Source organism: Lathyrus oleraceus, chromosome 3, assembly GCF_024323335.1.
Source record: "Lathyrus oleraceus cultivar Zhongwan6 chromosome 3, CAAS_Psat_ZW6_1.0, whole genome shotgun sequence".
Taxonomy (NCBI): Eukaryota; Viridiplantae; Streptophyta; class Magnoliopsida; order Fabales; family Fabaceae; genus Lathyrus; species Lathyrus oleraceus.
Window position 1 is genome coordinate 17,273,889 of NC_066581.1, and position 14,468 is coordinate 17,288,356.

The following is a 14,468-nucleotide window of genomic DNA, read 5'->3' on the forward strand; positions in this document are numbered from 1 at the left end:
GCTCCCTTCTAGTTTATCATTTCCCAGTCTCTGGTTAGGTTAGAAGTTTCTCCCCTGTTAAGGGGAACTACGTTGCCCTGATCCTCATACCAGATGAGGTACGTAGGCAGGAGATCGTACGAGATCTCTCCGGGCACCCTTTTTCTTTTGTGTGTGTTTGCTTGACAGCTAGCAGGCTCGAGTACCAGACTCCCTGTTAGCTTGTTTGTTCAACTTTTTTTGTTGCTTTTGACGATTCAGCGTCCGGTTAAACCCTTTGTGTGTGTAGGAGTCTAACGTAAGTCCAGCATTTGGCATTTGGTTTCCAGTGTGGGTTTGTTTGGTTCGGAGTCTGATATAAGTCCAGCGATTGGCATTCAGTTTCCATGTTTGCCTGTTTTGCATGTGTTTGTGTCGGCGTGCGTGAGCCGAACTACGGTAGCTCTGATTCTCATTCCAGATGAGATACGTAGGCATAGGATGCGATATCCTAGCGAGCCCTTTCCCCTCTTCTCCCACCTGTTTTGTTTCCGGTGTGTGTGTGCATTCTTTTGAGCAGTGTTTTAGCAACCTTTCTTCTATTCTTTCTGAGCGTGGATCCCGTCGAGTACGACGGATGCGTAGGGGTGCTAATACCTTCCCTTCACATAACCGACTCCCGATCCCATCTTTCTCTGGTCACGAGACCATGTCTTCTCCAGGTTTACTTCGAGCGTTTCCTTTCCCTCCTTTGGGATAAATAACGCACGGTGGCGGCTCTGTTTGTTTTGTTTTTCCCACCGGTTGTTTTTCGCGGATGCGACACCAGGCTGGGGAAAGATCATAGACATTGTGGTGAAGGCGGATATGTTCGGGGTTGGCTATCAGCCAGATCAAGAGTCGTCTAGACAAAACAGAGGACGTCGTCCACCGTTCACATTTGTCAGTGCTGGAATGTTAGATCCAGGTCACGCCTGTGCGGTGGGTGAAGATATCGACAGTGACTGCAAGCTCGATAGTTGGATAAAATCGTGCATACCAGGAAACTGAAGAGCCTCAAAGATCATCACTATCACTCTACTTGAAGAGTAATGTTTCTTGTTTTTCAATTCTGTTTGCATGAAAGCCATACGTTTTGCCCGAAACGTAATGCTTCATTGTAAGGGCCATCTCATGTGTTTCATTATGCAACATTTTGCATCATTAATAAATGGATGTTTTTGTAGTTAAAAGCGGTGTTCCCTGTTTTTCATTTATTTTTGCAGTTTAAAAACCAAAAACAAAAATGGCAATGTTTATTTTCATTTTTTCTTCCTTTCGATTGGCTTCGTTCCGATTGTTGTATTCTCCGGATTTCATTGATAACAATTCGGTTACACCTCTATATGACTTCGACAATCCGACCTACCATGCCGAAGAAGAAGGCGAAGAAGATTGTGATCTGCTGGAAGATTAGCCAGGTTGTTGAAACAAGAGGAGAGGGTGATTCAACCGCACGAGGAGCGATTCAAGATCGTTAATCTGGGTACCGACGAGGTCAGAAAGGAAGTGAAAGTTGGGGCCGCTTCATAGGCAAGTCGAGAGCAGAATGGTAGCCCTGTTGAAAGGGTGTATTGATGTTTCCGCCTGGTTGTGCCAGGATATGCCAGGGTTGGATAATGACATCGCGGTGCACAAGCTACCAGTAAGAGAAGACTGTCCTCTAGTGAAGCAGAACACCGGTGCCACATATCAGGGTGACTTTGTTTCATGATATGATTCATCGTAGAATCAAATGCTATGTTGATGACATGATAGCAAAGTCCCAAGCAGAAGTGGGGCATTCGACAGATCTGGTCGAGTTGGTCGACCGGTTGAGACAATTCAAACTGAGGTTGAATTCAAATAAGTGCACTATCAGAGTGCGGGCTGGTAAGCTGCTGGGGGTTCATTGTGAGTGAAAGAGGAATCGAGGTTGATCTTGCTAAAAAAAAAAAGAAGAAAGAAAAATACAAGAAAATGCCTGAACCGAAAACAGAAAAAGAAGTTCGTGGTCTCTTAGGTAGATCGAACTACATTTCATGGTTCATATCTCACCTAACAGCCATGTGGGAACCCACTCAAGCTGTTGAAAAAGAAGAGATCAAACGGTCAGGTGGAATAATGGTTGCCAAGGGGCATTGGGAAAAATGAAAGAATAAGTTGCAGAAACCTCCGATTCTGATGCCTGTGGAGGCACGATTGTTAATCTGGTACTTGATAGCCCTCGAGGGGTCTACGAGGTGTGTACTGAGGCAGCATGACGAGTCTGGTCGAAAAGAGCATGCAATTTACCTTAGCAAAGAGTTTACCGACTGTGAAACAATACATTCACTGCTCGAGAAAACTTGCTGTACTTTGGCATAGGCTGCTCGCCGACCGAGACAGTATATGCTGGTTCATACCACTTTGTGGATTTCAAGATGGATCTGATCAAGTACATATCTGAGAAGCCAGCAGTGACCGGACGGGTTGCAAGAGGGCAAATGATTTTGATTGAACACGATATTCAGTATACCTCCCAGAAAGCAATCGAGGGGAGTGTATTGTCTGATTACATTGCCCCGCAACCTATTATGGATTATCGACCGAGGAAGTTTGAGTTCCCTGATGAGGACATCTCGAGGTGCTCAAATCGAAAGATTGTGAGGAACCGATCCCGGAGGGGGGGCCTGACCCTAAATCCGAACGGATTCTGATGTCTGATGGGGCCATTAACATGAATGGAAGCGGAGTCGGTGCTGATTTGGTTATGCCAAAGGGATCCCACGTTCCTTTTGCTGCCCGGCTAACATTTGAGTGAACCAACAACGTGGCTGAATACGAAGCTTGTATCTTGGGTATTGAAGAGGCGATTGATTTGAGGATCAAGAACCTTGTTATATATGGAGATTCAGCTTTGGTTGTGAACCAGGTTAACGGAAAATGGTATACGCATCAGTCTCATTTAATTCCTTACCGGGATTATACGAGGAGATTGTTGACGTTTTTCACCAAGGTGCAAATGCATCATGTGCCCAGAGAAGAGAATCCATTGGCAGATGCTTTGGCTACTCTGGCCGCCTTGATTAAGGTGCAGTGGTGGAATCAGTTCCCCAGTGTTGAGGTGGGACGTCTGGATAGACCGGCTTATGTGTTTGCTGTTGATACAGCGCCTGATGATGAGAAGCCGTGGTATTACGATACCAAGCGCTATCTGGAAACCCAAGAGTATCCTGAGGGAGCATCCAGGAAGGATCGAAAGACTCTACGGAGGTTGGCCATGGTGTTCTACCTGAATAAGGATGGGGTTTTATACAATAGAAATTTTGATTGGGTCTTGCTCAGATGTGTTGATGATAAAGAAGCAAGCCAATTGATGAAAGAGGTTCACGAGGGGTCGTTCGGTACCCATGCCAGTGGGAATGCGATGGTAAAGAAGCTGCTGAGGGCAGGTTATTATTGGATGACAATGGAGGCCCAATGTTTCAATTTCGTGCGGAAGTGTCATAAATGCCAGATTTATGCTGACAAAGTGCACGTGCCTCCAAATCCATTGAGCTTAATGTCGTCTCCATGGCCGTTTGCTACGTGGGGCATTGATATGATCGGGAAGATTGAGCCTACGGCTTCGAATGGGCATCGGTTCATATTAGTGGCTATCGATTACTTCACTAAGTGGGTGGAAGCAGCCTCTTATGCAAACGTGACGAAGCAGGTCGTCGCCAGATTCCTGAAGAGAGACATCATTTGCAGATATGGGGTTCCTGAAAGAATCATTACTGATAATGGTTCTAATTTGAACAATAAGATGATGGCGGAACTGTGCCGGGAATTCAAGATTGAGCATCACAATTCTTCTCCTTATCGTCCGAAGATGAATGGGGCGGTTGAGGCAACCAATAAGAATATTAAGAAGATTATGCAGAAGATGGTCGTGACCTATAAGGACTGGCATGAGATGTTGCCATTTGCATTGCATGGGTATCGAACGTCGGTGCGTACATCTACTGGGGCAACGCCTTTCTCGTTGGTATATGGAATGGAAGCCGTGCTACCAGTTGAGGTCCAGATTCCCTCTTTGAGAGTCCTGATGGACGTGAAATTGCAAGAGGCTGAATGGGTAAGAACTCGGTATGAAGAGTTGAGCCTGATTGAGGAAAAGAGGCTAGCGGCCATCTGTCATGGGCAGTTGTACCAGCAGCGTATGAAGCGTGCTTTTGACTGAAAGGTACGACCTCGTGTGTATCACGTAGGTGATATGGTGCTGAAAAGGATCCTTCCTCCTCAAAACGATCGTAGGGGCAAGTGGACACCCAATTATGAAGGTCCATTCGTGGTCAAGAAGGTTTTCTCTGGCGGAGCCTTGTTGTTAACGACCATGGATGGCGAGGATTTTCCATCCCCTGTGAATGCGGACGCAGTTAAAAAATACTTCGTGTAAAGAGACCCGCTGGACGAAAAGAATAAAATAGTCCAGGCAAAAATGGGCATCCCGGCGAACCGAAAAAAATGGAAAAGGTTCGGGCAAAAATTAGGGATAAAAAGAAAAAACTGTACACCCGGCAAGTCGAAAACCTGGAAAGGCGACTTGGGCAAAAAAAGGGTATCCCGGTGGACTAAAAACCCGAAAGGGCGGTCCAGGCAAAAGAGGGATTGAAACGAACAATTGCGTCTGGCATGATCGTTTGAGCTTTGGTTAAGGCGCATGGATAATACCCGGTAAGGGATCAGTCGGAAGCGTCTTGTTCAGAAGGCAGAAAGTACGGAGAGTCTGAGGACATATGGGGTGTAACCGAGTTGGAACTCGATGAGATCGTGGTTTCACATTGCCATTAGGATAGATTTTTCCTTTTGTGCGCAATTACCTCTTTTCAGGGATTGCTTCCTTTGTATTGCTCAATTTTTGAGCCAGACTGTTTTAATCAATAAAATGCATATTCAGTCAAATAATTTTGTTTTTTTGTTTTCATTACCGCTTTGATTGCAAAAACATCCAGTTATTTTTGATAAAGAATCTTTGCATTTTAAGACGTACAGGTCCCTTAAGGGGGATACTTTTTTATGTATTCATCATGTAGATAAGCATAGCATATTGCATAATAAATCGCGTAGCATTTCCATGGTTATGGAGCATTACGCTGAAAAAAGTCATGCATCATCGTTGCAAGCATAAGCTAGTCTCAAGCCGTGGTTACCGTTTGAGATTTGGTTTTGCCAGTGGGTGAAGATGCTACTCAAACCGTGGTTACCGTTTGAGGAGTGGTTTTGCTAGTTGGAAAATCAGCAGCATTGCAAGTATCAGTTACTCGAGCCGTGGTTACCGCTTGGGATTTGGTTTCGCCGGATGGTGAAGATGTTACTCTGAGGAGTTTAGCTTCGTAATTTTGAATCAACAATATCCCCAGTAGTGCGATACTGGAGGAAATTTCTGTCGTGCGAGATAGAATTTGGAGATGTTACTCTGAGGAGTTTAGCATCATGACGTCAAATCAACAATGTTCCCCAGTAGTACGATATTGGAGGAAATTTTTTCGTCGGGCGGAGATGGAAATAAAATCAAAGGACGTTACGCGATCAGCGCGAAAATGTGTTTCAATTGGAGAAAGGGAAGTGTTGAGGCATTTTCTGGAGAACGGGGTTCAAATGGAGATTGGAGTTGAAGATTATATCCGGGATGAGGTCCTCAGGATTATCTTCTGTTCGTGTGTCACCTTAGACTTTGGCTGAGGCTAACAGAGGTCGTTATGGGTGTCTCCTGAGGAAGAGATGCACATGTTACCTTCCTTTTGTGAAGGTGTACCCTCTGATATGTCGCCATCAGAGTGGTATTTTGGTGTTATTTCCGACGTTGCCAGCGGAATTATCACAAGAAAGTGGAGAGCGGGGTTCAATTGGAGAAAAGGAAGTGTTTAGGCATTTTCTGGAGAACGGGGTCCAAATGGAGAAAGGGAGACACAAGGTGTTTTCTGGAGAACGGGGTTCACAATGGCGATCACAAGTTATCGTCAGGCGACTGGGGTTCAAAATGGAGAGCGGGGTTCATTATTTGGCAAACAAGACTACTATGAAGTTGTCGGGGTTCAACTGCGGTGATTCGGGATCATGCGCGCAAAAGGAAATAAAGCTCGGGGTTCAAGAAAACGAAAAAGTATCACTCAGAAAGTTTCGGGGTTCAAGAAAAAGTAAAAAAAAGTAGTAATAATCCCCAGCGGATAGGTGCTGTTCAGGCCATGGTTATCCCTGTGTTACCATTTATTTTGGTATCCAGGTCAACGTTCTGTTCGGTATTCAGGCCGACTTTCTCCGTACCCGACGAATTATCCTTCCTTTGAGATCACTTCTTTGCCGATTCTGACAGGCATTGTTAATTATTTCCCAATCAGAGTGCAAATTGTTCGTCTGTTCTTGGTATTCAATCACTTTTCATCCTGATCATCTGAAAGCCGAGGCTATTCATATCGACAGGTTCACAGTGGATTGAATAGGGGCAACTGTAACACCTCAAAACTTGCCCTCCTCTCTTGGGACTAGCTTTGCATATTGCATTTCATTTTGTAGGACATTAGGCATTACATTTTTTTGCATATCATGTGGAGACAATAAGCAAGTCATCCTCCTAAGTCTTGCTCAGAAGATGAAGAGGTTAAAAGATTCAAGCCTGAGAGTCTCATGAATTGATCACTAGCCATCTAAGGGTTTGTGCTTCAATTAGGGTTTATTGGTTCCTCAAGGAGGTTGATCTTTATCTTGGTTGAAATGGTACACCATCAGCATGGATACATCATCATCACCAAGAGTTTCATTGTGCTTAATCAGATTCCTTGAGATTAGGGTTTTGACCTCTGGTCAACCCTAATCAGTTGTATTGTGCCAGTCAGGGTTTTTCAAGGGGATGAGGTCTTCATTGAGATGGGGATCATCACATGGTTTTATTGAGCTTGTGTAATCTAGGGTTTCATTTTGGAGCCATTTCATCAGGAGATTGAGGCTCAAATTCATCTGTGCATGACCAAGTCATCTATCAACTGAAAAAGTCAACTGTATGGTCAACTGCTGGATTTGGAGGTGGGAAGTGGTTAGAAATACTTCATTCATGTTCAAACAAGTCTCATTTGACATTTCAAACATCAACATTGAAGAAAATAAAGTCAGGACAAAACTTTCCAAAAATAGAAAGTGACTTGTAATTTGAAATTTGCCAAAAATGGAAAGGTTTTCTCCTCAAGATTACATCATCAAGAAAGCTTCAAATGAAATTTTGTTGAACATGAAAGTTGTAGATCTTGTTCTCCCATTTCCAAAAAGTCCAAGATCATGAATTTCTCATGTATGGTTGAAGAGATATGGATCAATCTTGGCCAAGTGAACATTGAATTTCAAATAAGCATAACTTCATCAAATGTCCAAATCAAGTGGCTCTTTTTGCTAAATTCTTGTTATGACCTCTAGTTCCCAAATTTGACATCATATGGCATGCATTCCATTCACATAAATATTTGAAAATTCAATGCATTTTTGGAGGGAAAAAATCAAGTTCAAAAATAATGCATTGTTTTCACATTCTATCAATTCCATTGGCCTTAAAATAATATTTTGAGAGAAAATGAATGCAAAAACGTGCACTATTCACATGCCATGCCATGCATAAGGTGAAAAAATAATTTTTGCAAAACACCTCCAAAATTAACCATTTTTCATTAGCACTTGGTTTAACTTAATTAAACATGATTAGCATAGCATATAAATAGAAAATCATAACAGAATTTTCACATTTTCCAATTCTAGATCTAGAAATTCTCAAAGTCTCTCAAAATTCTCTTTTTTTTTTTTCAAATTTCTTCACATTTCATGCATTTTTCTTGATTAATTCATCATTTAGTATCATTATGGAGCAAGATTGAATCAAGAATCATAGCAATTCGTGTAGTTTGAAGCATATCCAAAGCTTGAGGTCATCAATGGTGGAATCAAAATTTTGTTGAATCAAGTGCAATCAAGCATCAAGACTTCATCCATTCACTCATACAAGCTTGCTAGAGGAAGATCTAAGCATTACAAGGCCTGGAAAACGCGAATTCAAGAATTGCACTTCAAGAGGTCACTTTTTCGATCTCTTTAATTCATGAAATTGTTGATATGTTCTTGTAGGTCTTTTAATGGTGATAATTCTGCACTTTGAATCAAGTGATTTGGTGTAATATTCATGAAGTTACATGTGTTTAAAGTTTTGATAGTGAAACTGGAAATCTTCGATTCTTGCATATGGTGTTGTTTCGTGTTAAATTAATGGTGGATTATTGTTATGTGTTGAAAGATCTAGGCATTAGTATGTTTAATTTTAAGAAACAAGAAATTTGTTCTTGATGATGTTGAATTCGTACTGTTCATGGCGCGAAATTCTGGTGAAGAAGAAGAGGAACTTTTGGCCACGTTTTTTTCCATGTAATAGCGTTGCCTTAGGTCTGGTAGGGTTTGCATGCTATTGTTTCCATGGGACGCACATGCAAGCGTCCTGGTTGGCTGGGCAAGCGCGCCATTCTCATTCAAAAGGCTGCCGGGTTCGAATCCTGGCAACGTGTGGTTTTCACATGTTCATTTCTTTTTTTTCCATGCCATGTTCATGTATGTTCCTTCATTTTTTTTTTCATTTTTTTTATCACTTTAAAAATTCATAACTAAATGAATACTGATCCAAAAAATATGGTTGTTTTTGCATTGTGTCACATTTTTTGTCTAAAATTTTATGGATATTATTTTGTAAATTGTGCCTGGCTGGATTTAATTTTGCCCTAGGGTTCTTGTACATGTGTGCATTTTGGACATTGCTTTTCTATATCATTTGTGAAATGCTCAATTCTTATCCAATGCTCATGAAATTTTACATGGTGAAACTAGACATCTTGCTGGACATTTTGTGTTGAGTTTGCATTTTTATCAATTGCCATTGCTGAGTTATGATTTTTCTAATTTAGGTGTGACAATTTGTGTCACACCTTGTGATGTTCATCTTGTGCTATGTGTTTACCCTATCAAATGAATTCCAATTGCCATGATATTTTGTATGATGCTTGATATGAATGTTATGAATGATTATGAGTTTTTCTGGAATTTTTGGATTCATTTCTGATTTGTTTGAGATTTTTCTTTCTGGATAATCATTTGTGAACTTTTGAATAGTCATGATTTTCAATGATTTGTGAAATGATGGTTGTTTATCATATGAATGTGAAATTTTGCACAATGTTTCTAGACATGTTTAAGGTTGTTTTGGCTTTGGTTTGAAGTTTTTATCATTTGCCAATTCTGTTTTAGGCGTGTGCTAAGTTGATGTACCAAATTGTGCCCATTTGTGCTTGATTTTGATTGCCTTGATTTGATGAATTTGATTACCCTGCTTAATCATGTCCAAATGCCCTAATTTTTTGTGTGAAGATCATGTTGTGTGTTCTGTTTACCCATGATTATTGTCAAAATTAATTGAATCATTTTTTATTTATTGTGAATTTGTTCATTCTGTTATCACAATGTGGTTACAATGTGCATACCTTGCCATATTTTGTTCATGAAATGAAATTGGTAATTGATATTGATGTGAGACCTTTTGGATGATGTTCTTAATTGATTGAAGTTGATTCATGTTGAATTTCATGTTCTGTTTTGAATTTTTTCTCCCTCTTTGACCCTAGGCCTTGACCTAGTGGTTTGTCTCATCTTTGAGCTTTGATTTCAGGTTGAACATCCAGGTTATATGGTTCATGATGCAACCTCACTTGAGCATTTGATGCTTGATTTTGACTACTAACATTGTGTGTTTTATAGGATTGTGGACTCATTTAAGTTTGACTTGTTGGCTTATGCCTTTGTTCATTGGGTTTGACTGTTGATATTCATGTTGTCTGTTTGTCTGTACAGTTTAACCGATTTGTGTGATGTTTCAACAGGTACATTAGTTGCTTAAGTTCATTGTGAACTTGCTTTTGCTTTGCTTGGTTGCTTAACAATTTGAGGTATAACTCACTGACTTCATGTAGTCTGGAAGACCTGTCCTGTTACTTGGGCAGGCACCTGTCTGAAGCCCTCCTTAAGAGGCAATGCTTGTGATTGTTTATCTTTGTGCCAAGCAGGATCTTTGTTGAGTCGGTCATGTGGAGAAGAGTTCCAAATTTCTGAACTCCCACAGTTTCATTTGTCTGAAGCTCTCCCGGGCCAGGGATAAGAGCTGTGAGGTCTTACCCTCACTTCCCATTTCATCTGCTTCACCCTAACTCTCAATGTTAGGGTTAAGAGCTAACATCACCCGATTACAGTTGGCTTGTGTTTCACAACCTAACCCTTGTGTGAGCCCACTTTATTTGTATATAGTGTGTGCTAATTGTGTGTATGTTTGCTTTACTTTGCCTGTTTAGGATAGCTTGCCGCCTGTGCAAGTTAGATAGAAACCTCAACCTAGGACCATGGTGGATTACATGATAACTATTAGGCTCGAGTCAGTCTCCCTTCTAGTTTGTCATTTCCCAGTCTCTGGTTAGGAGAAAGTTTCTCCCCTGTTAAGGGGGACTACGTTGCCCTGATCCTCATACCAGATGAGGTACATAGGCAGGAGATCGTACGAGATCTCTCCGGGCACCCTTTTTCTTTTTTGTGTGTGTTTGCTTGACAGCTAGCAGGCTCGAGTACCAGACTCCCTGTTAGCTTGTTTGTTCAACTTTGTTGTTGCTTTTGATGATTCAGCGTCCGGTTAAACCCTTTGTGTGTGTAGGAGTCTGACGTAAGTCCAGCGATTGGCGGTTGGTTTCCTGTGTGTGTTTGTTGGTTCGGAGTCTGATGTAAGTCCAGTGATTGGCATTCGGTTTCCATGTTTGCCAGTTTGTGTGGAGTCTGACGTAAGCCCAGCGATTGGCAGTCGGTTTCCTGTGTGTTTTGTTTGGCGTGCGTGAGCCGAACTACGGTAGCTCTGATTCTCATTCCAGATGAGATACGTAGGCATAGGATGCGACATGTACCTTCTCGTGTTAATTGCATTTCCATAGGTACAATGCCTCGAGACCACCGAGAGAAGATGGGTTCTCGACAGTGGATGCTCAAGGCACATGTCAGGAGACATATCTCTCTTCATTGACTTCGTGGCTAAGAAGAAAGGATATGTAACCTATGGTGACAACAACCGTGGAGCAATACTTGGTAAAGGTAGTGTAGGTAACCCTTCTTCCACTACTATTTCTGATGTATTGCTTGTCGAAGGTCTTAAACACAATCTACTTAGCATCAGTCAATTATGTGACAAAGGATACAATGTATCGTTTTCAAAACATTGTTGAAAAATTATACATAATGATGATAAGAAGAGTATGTTTAATGGCCTGCGAGTGAATAATGTCTATATGTTAGACTTGAATGAAGTATCGTTAACAAGTGACAGATGCCTTGTAACAATGAGTGAAGATTCATGGTTATGGCATAGGCGTTTAGCACATGTTAACTTTGACTTACTAAATAAAGTAGTCTCAAAAGATCTAGTCTTAGGTCTCCTCAAAATAAAGTTCACCAAGGATCACCTTTGTGATGCTTGTCAAAAAGGGAAGCAAACGAGGATCTCATTTAAATCCAAAAATATCGTTTCAACAACGAGACCTCTCGAACTTCTTCATATGGACTTATTTGGGCCATCTAAGATTAAAAGTCTAGGAGGAAATTATTACGATTTCGTAATAGTGGACGACTTTTCTAGATTTTGTTGGACTATCTTTTTAGTAAGCAAGAGCGATACGTTCACCGCCTTTGAAAGGTTTGCTAAGCTTTCCCAAAATAAATTAAATACAAACATTGTTTCAATTAGAAGCGACCATGGGGGTGAGTTCGAAAACCATTTATTTGAAGAATATTGCGGTAACCATGGTATCGATCATAACTTCTCCGCTCCACGTACTCCTCAACAAAATGGGGTTGTGGAGCGTAAAAATCGAATTTTGGAAGAATTGGGAAGAACAATGATTAACGAAAGTGGTTTACCGAAATATTTTTGGGCCGACGCCATTAGTACGACGTGTTATGTTTTGAATAGGGTGCTCATTCGCCCCATTCTAAATAAAACACCGTATGAGCTTTTAAAAGGGCGAAAGCCAAATGTTTCTCACTTACATATTTTCGGTTGCAAATGTTTTGTATTAAATAATGGAAAGGAAAACTTGGGCAAATTCGATTCCAAGGCCGACGAAGGTATTTTCCTCGGATATTCTCAATCGAGTAAAGCATATAGAATATATAATAAACGATTACTTGCTGTGGAAGAGTCTGTACATGTCACTTTTGACGAATCCTATCCGAGAAACGTCGGAAAAGGTAGTGTTGTTCATGGTGCAGGTACATCTACGAAAGACATACTCAAGGGTGGCGAGCCGGGGATTGATCAACCCGACAAAGTCAAAGTTGAGGAGGATAAAGATGTACACCATGAGGAAACCGAGGTAGCTCATCCGCCATCAAACGATGATCTCCCTCAAGCTTGGAAGTCTCCCAAATACCATCCAATTGATAACATTCTCGGAGATATATCAAAGGGTGTTACAACTCGATCGAAGCTAAGTAATTTCTGTAATCACTTCGCTTTCGTTTCACAAATAGAACCTAAAAACCCTAAAGAAGCCCTACTCGATGAACACTGGTTTTTGTCAATGCAGGAGGAACTAAATCAGTTCACTAGAAATGAGGTTTGGGACCTTGTCCCTCCTCCGCGAGATCATTGAGTAATCGGCACCCGATGGGTGTTTAGGAGCAAGTTGGATGAAAACGGGGTAATAACCCGTAACAAGGCGCGTTTAGTCGCTCAAGAGTATAACCAAGAGGAAGGCATCGACTATGAGGAAACTTATGCGCCGGTTGCCCGACTCAAGGCTATACGCCTTCTCCTTGCCTTCGCATGTGCGAAAGACTTTAAACTATACCAAATGGATGTCAAGAGCGCGTTCCTTAACGGTTACATAAATGAAGAGGTCTACGTCGCACAACCTCCGGGTTTTGAATCTCATGAGTATCCCGATCATGTTTACAAACTAAAAAGGGCTTTATATGGTCTCAAACAAGCTCCTAGAGCTTGGTATGAGCGACTAAGTAAATTTTTACTTGGTCAAGGTTACTCAAGAGGAAAGGTTGACACAACCCTCTTTATTAAACGTCAAGGAAAGCACTTGATATTAGTACAAATTTATGTTGACGATATTATATTTGGGTCTACTAACATGAATCTCGTGAGAGAGTTTTCGAATCTTATGCAGGGTGAATTCGAGATGAGTATGATGGGGGAGCTCACGTACTTTCTCGGTTTGCAAATTAAACAACTCAAAGAAGGAACATTCGTGAGTCAAACAAAGTACTGTTTGGACCTTATCAAGAGATTTGACATGGCAAAAGCCAAGGCCATTGACACCCCCATGCCAACATGTACAAACTTGAATAAAGATGAAAGAGGTAAGGACGTAGAGGTAAAAAGGTATAGAGGTATGATTGGATCATTTCTCTATCTTACTGCTTCTCGTCCCGGCATTATGTTTAGCGTGTGTATGTGCGCAAGATATCAATCATGTCCCAAGGAATCCCATCTAAAAGCTGTCAAACGAATACTTCGATACCTATCCGGTACTCCGAAGTATGGACTATGGTATTCCAAAGGTAATGGTTGCTCATTGGTTGGTTTCTCCGATTCTGATTTTGCCGGTTGCAAATCGGATAGGAAAAGCACTAGTGGCACTTGTCACTTATTTTCAAATTCCTTGGTCAGTTGGCATAGCAAGAAATAAGTTTCAGTTGCTTTGTCAACCGTCGAAGCGGAATGCGTTGCCGCCGGTAGTTGTTGTGCTCAAATCCTATGGGTTAAGCAACAATTATTGGATTTTAATCTCAAACTCGAACATATTCCCATTTTCTGTGACAATACAAGTGCCATTAATCTTACCAAAAATCCTGTGCTGCATTCTCGCAGCAAACATATCGAAATTCGACACCACTTTCTTCGGGATCATGTAGAGAAAGGTGATATTGTATTTGAACATGTTAACACTAAAAATCAACTAGCAGACATTTTCACAAAGCCGCTAGCTACTGAGCCTTTCTTTCATATTCGCCGAGAACTTGGTATTCTCGACATTTCGGAACGGGCGTCATAAATTGCTTGCTTTATCTTATTTCATTTAAAACTACAATCTTGTACTTCTAACAAGTTAATGTTGTTGCAAGCACAAGTATATTGTTCATCAAGTTATTCCGGCATAGAGGTGATATTGTTCCTTTACCCTTCTCTCTCTCTCAACTTTCATGGCTAAATATGTGTATTACATGATAATATTGTATATATATGACTTGGTTCTTATACCATATCTGTTTGGTTGTTTAATGTTGTGTGGCATTCTATTTATGCATCAAACATGTGAGCATATGTGCATAACAGTGAAAAACTGCAAAATTTGCCTGTATGAGTCGACCATAACAGGGCAATGGTCGACCCACACCTCAAAAAA